This window comes from Anomalospiza imberbis, chromosome 4, assembly GCF_031753505.1.
Source record: "Anomalospiza imberbis isolate Cuckoo-Finch-1a 21T00152 chromosome 4, ASM3175350v1, whole genome shotgun sequence".
Classification (NCBI taxonomy): Eukaryota; Metazoa; Chordata; class Aves; order Passeriformes; family Viduidae; genus Anomalospiza; species Anomalospiza imberbis.
In genome coordinates this window covers 40,937,582-40,942,900 of record NC_089684.1, presented here as the reverse complement: position 1 = coordinate 40,942,900, position 5,319 = coordinate 40,937,582, and the positions used below count along the sequence as shown (strand labels likewise).

Sequence of the window (5,319 nt, the reverse complement as noted above, 5' to 3'; positions counted from 1 at the left end):
GACTGAGAAGTGTCAAACAACGGCTGAGTAACTGCTCCCAACCCGGCTCTGCCTAAATCATTCCAGTAGCTCAAACACTTCTAATACCGGGGGTTATCCAACACAGCTCAGCTCAGCACGGCCGGCCTGCGGAGAGGCTCCAAACGCAGCTACGCTGACAGGTCTGAGAGGCGGGGATTCCAGGGAAGGGCTGGGAACAGCTGAGGATGAGCTGTGGAGCAGCAGGAAACCTTTAACACAGGCACAGAACCCGAAACGGCCACCTGGCAGCGGTGGGACCGTGCTCCCCCAGCCTCACATTCCAGAGAGAGGCACAGCGACCATCGCCGTGTGGCTGGCAAAGCCCCGCGCGGGGAGCACCAGACGCTGCCCGCCGCTTCTCCCGGCCGCATCTCCCCCCGCGGGCCGCAGAGCTGCAGGGCACAGCGACAGCACCGCCAGGGACAGGTGACAAACCCCGCAGGGACAGCGGCGGAGGCCCGCGCAGCTCCCTCCCGCTGCCCTCGGACACACCCGGCTCCGCGGGACGCTCGGGACTGAGGAACAGCCTGGAACCAGCCTGGCTCCAGAGCAGCTCCAGGGAGCTTTCCAAGGCACCCTCGGCTCGCCTAAGGCCTGCAGTCAGTCAGGAGGGAAAAGCACGGCCGGGATGGTTGGAAGAAGCAGCCCCTGCACGTGTGCAGCAGGACAGAGCTGATAAAAGCTTTTCCAGAATGACCAGGAATACTCTTCCCTGCCTCTGCTGTGCCACCTCAGTGCCTCTGCCCAGGGCCCTCCTTCCTCCCTCAGTTTTAGGAACCTTCCCAGTTGCTCCAGGGCCGGGAAACGCCTCTCAGAGCCCCTGAGGAACTCCTCCCTCCCCATCCCTTTCCCTCTCCTCTCTTCCCAGCAGCTCCTGCCAGCCCGGAGTCCGAGCCCAGGACACCGGGGCTCCTGCTCCTGCAGATGCTTCTAAACCCGGCTTTGTCCCAAGGCTCTGGTAACAGCACCCAGAACCATGACCCCAATTTCTCCTTTGCTTTCCTTTTCAGAAAATGCCACAAAGTTCTCCATATCAACAAGTGAAACTGGAATCCTGTAACTCATAAATCCCAGCTCTGCTATTTCACATTTGTCACAGTTTTACAGACAAACAGAAAAGTATCACTTAGCTGAATACCCCCAAATATCTCTTTTGTAAAGATATGTAACACAAAGTCAAGAAACGCAGAAGCAAAAGAAAATAAAAATGCATTTTTGTTGGTTATTTTCCTTTCAACTGTATTAAAAAGCCCACAAAGGTGCTCCCGAGGACACTAAAAGATTGAATTTCTTACCTAAAAGATGTGCAGAGTCAGGGATCAGGTGCCTTCCTCCTTTTCAAAGTCCTCCTTGATACTTGGATTCTTTGGCAGGTTTCCGGTTAATTTCAAACTGCTTACATGTGTTCACCTCTTTTTTGCCAACTATTAGCTGGCACTAATACTAACACGCTATACACACCCACTGTATATTACCTTAAATCCCAAAGGGTAAGATTGCACTCTGTGAGTGTAAGTTCTTTATGGAAAAATGATCTCTCCTTTTTTCTACCTTCTTATCATGCTCTCACCTAAATACCAATCACTTTCATAAGTGAATAAACTATTTTTTCCAGCCTGTGACTCTCAGCCTTGCCAGGAGAGATGGTGGCTCACAACGAGTGGCTGTCAGCAGGGACCACTGTTTGCAAAACAGTGACATACTTAGGGCAGGGCAAGAATTTACACAATAAAGCTTAATTTAAAATCTTCCCTTCTCAAAATAAAAATATTATATGGAAACAGTTGGTTTAAAGACTAACATCAATTCTAGGGGAAAAGATCTCTTGATATTTTCAAAAGAAGAATGTTATTTCATAGTCAGCCTTGTTTAAATTGTAGTTTACACTGGCTGTTTGCTGGAGATTGAGGGATGGGAGACAATTTGGCAATTAAAGCCTGAGCCATTTTCTAGCTACCTGAAGTTCACATTCCATGAATTAGAAAAAAAAACTGGCACAATGCCTGTTAATGATTCAAGGGTAGTTTTACCACTTTTCCAGCTATAAACTCAGTTAAACGTTTTTTCCTCCACACGTCACGAGGAAATTCCCGCTCTGGAGCGGGACGGTAAACATTCACCGCAGCTGACCAGGCTGCAGTAATGGCGGCAATCCTGAGGCAGGGCCGGACGGGCTCACTGCCGTTTGAACGGCAGCCAGGGTTTTCACTGCACCCTGGGATTCCCCCATCCACAGCGATGAGGTTTCCAGGGAGGCAGCCCGGAGCAGAGCTGCCAGGGACGGCAGCTCCCACACCTCGATCCATTTCCATACGGACACCGGGAGGGGCTTTTGCTCTCGAGGCCGAGGCGGCTCCAGCCCAGCCCCAGGGTTCGGCTCTTCCCGGCTGGGGCGGCTCCGGCCCGGCCCCAGGGTTCGGCTCCTTCCAGCCACACCAGCTCCCGCCGCCTCAGAATCCAAGCTTTCGGCATCCAGCATTAAAGTACGCTGGGGTTTTTAAACTTCCTCCATGGAGACTCCCAAGCTTTAGGTGGAAAACACGAGATTCTGAGCAGTGTCACAGAGCCCACCTCTCTGCCTCCTGGGCTGAGCCCTCAGCGCTGCCCCTCAGGCCTCAGAGCCACCCAGCCCCTCAAACAGCAGGAACTGCTCTTTCTATGTCCCTGGAGCAGGTTTTTAAAAGTTCTTTTCCTCTAATACTTGGCATTTTATGTTCCTGATCATCCTGGAGTCTGAAGTAGAGGGCAGTATGTGTAGACCTCCCATACACCAGCATTTACTCACAGGGTTTGGACTGATACTTTCAGTGTTCTTTTTTTTTCCTTAAAAAAAAAAATCCTAATTGAAAGTCCCACAGAGAAGCTGCCAAGTTAAATTTATGACAAAAGGTAGCTGCTTCTGCAGGTCAGATTTCAAATCCATGGCTTGAAATGTGACTGACAGAGTGACACACGATGACAAGAAAAGAGCTCCTTTGGAAGAACTTTTGAAAATCAGAGTTTTTATAATTGATCTGAAGATCGGGAAATGGGAAGACAAAGACGCTTTGCTGGTTTTCCATGCATTTAGAGGCTGTGTTCCAGAAAATTCGTTCATCAGGAAAATGTCTCTAAGGGCAGCATTTAAGGATTCGTTTAAGTCCCACAGAGATTTCAGCGACACTGAAGGCTGAGTACAGATGTAAATGCTGCTAAAAGGGTTGATTTTTCTGACAGGCTTTCAGAATCACTGTGAAGGGAATGTGCTTTTAAAAAGGGGCTCATACCCCTAAGCTGTGCCACTGTTGCCAGCAATAATAAAGTGCTGGTATGCAGGCATTTCTGAACCACAAAGTTCCAACATTTCTTTTTAGCTGAGATTTGCTCCTTTTTTTGGTCTGAAATCTTCTTTCCAAATACTCACTTTAACTGAAGTTAGTAGATTAGCATATTTTATCAACTGCTGGAGTTACACCTTTGACTGTAATTAAGTTTAGGTCAGGTCCTGAAAAAAAAGTACAGGCTGTTTCAATAAATTAGTTTTAAAACTCTTCATGTCTTAAAAGTACTATGTAACAGTGCTTTAAATATACCTTTTTATATAATTATTCTAAACAGAAAATCTGTTTTTTATTGTTTTCAAAAGAAATCACTAAGTCTGAAGAATTTCCTTAAAGAAATCAAAATTGCTCTTAAAACACTGTCTTTGTATTTCAGGATTGTTTTATTGCCTTTTTTTTTTTCTTCTGCATTTCTTAAACACTGACCGAAAACCTACTTTCAAAACTTTCATCTTCAAGAGTTTCCTTAACTTTAATCAACACATGTGTTTTCTCCAGAGCCTTTCAGAAAACTCATAACAATCAGAACTTAAATTCAAAATGAAGAAAACCCAAAACAGGTAGGTATAAAAGGGAAGGGCAGCTGGAGGAAGAAATCAGCCCTGACAAAATGCAGGTTCTTTCAGCTGTTCCTTTACCATGGCAAACAAGTTTTTTCTTTTCCCAGTGCCCAGGAAAGGTTTCAGGACTGCTGGATCCTCAGGCACAGCCTGGTGCTGCTGGAGAATTGTTTTTCCATCCCAGTCTGTTGTTGGAGGGTCATAGCAGGACCACAGCCTTGCTGAATGTGTTCAACCCATGTGGCTGTTCCAGATGCAGCAGAGGTGCACACTGCACTCTTTGGTGGAGCACCAGAGGGGAAATCCACAGGAATGGTGGCTACAGAAGGTTACATCATTGTACCTGGTACCAGGAGTGTGTCTGAGCCCATGGATCATTGACAGTGGTGCACCTTGGCCTTGGGGGCAAGAGGATGTGCTCACTTGGGAGCTCTCCCAATAGAAATAATTGCCTCTTTTCTCCAAGACAAAATGCCTTGTTGCATCGACTGGAATGGTGAAAAATTCCAGGTACCTGGACAAGTGTGAAAGAGAAACACAGATTAAAAAGTAGAGCTATTCTAATCCCCAACTATTACCTGTAAATATTTCTGTTATTATACATAGGATGTATCTCCAGGATATATTTACGGGCCTGTAAATGATGAACATAACTGAAATCAACAGAGTAATCAATTTATTTATCAGAACAAACAATAGCTGGAATGTTACTGTTTCCTTCTTACTGATCCCTTCTCACTGATGAGCTTTATGGGGCCCTGATTTACACCCCATTCAGTTAATGGTAGCAGTTCCTTTATGGTCTACACCCAGAGAAGCTCATGACTTCACACATGGCTGATGACAGAGGCACTGATAAAATGAAGTGTTCATGAAGCTCAGGTACTAATTATTGGAGACTGGGCTGCCTGAAAGGTGCGTTTTGTCTGCACAGTATTGCACACACACAAGTCTCATCTGTTAAGCTTCAAAACTTGAGCCAGGGGTTCCAATCACAAACTAAGTCTGCTTTTCCCAGACCAAAAAAAAAGGAAAAAAAAATACAGGTGGATGAAGGCCTGTTGTTCCTAAGCAGTAAGAAGCACCTCTGGATGCTGCAATGGGCTGCTTTGTTTATTTAAGAATTCCTCCTTCTTGCGTGACTTCTGCCAAGAAACTGCTGTTCAGGCAGTTCCATGGGTTGGAATCCTCAAGCTAATCCCAGCTCCATTTTGTCCTATTTTTGCCATAAAATAAACACCACTGGTACCTGAAACAGAGCCACTAACAGCTGTGCTAATTATTCTAAACCAGCATTATTAACTAAATAGCAAATTGACTATTTACACAACATATTAAAGAAATGCAGATTACACATATCTCACCTGTCTGGAAACCATTACAACCTATGGACTGTGTAGCTGATAAAAATGCAGTTA

The 5,319-nt window shown here is 46.0% G+C and overlaps 1 long non-coding RNA gene across 1 annotated transcript; it reads right to left on the bottom strand.

The window, feature by feature from the left end:
- Nucleotides 1-2,854: 2,854 nt before the first annotated feature.
- On the bottom strand, nucleotides 2,855-4,466 carry LOC137473415 (uncharacterized). The gene is made up of 2 exons (XR_010998784.1): nucleotides 4,245-4,466; nucleotides 2,855-3,505 (listed from the first exon to the last, which is right to left on the bottom strand). It is a non-coding gene; the product is annotated as an uncharacterized lncRNA (long non-coding RNA).
- Between the last annotated feature and the right edge of the window lie 853 nt (nucleotides 4,467-5,319).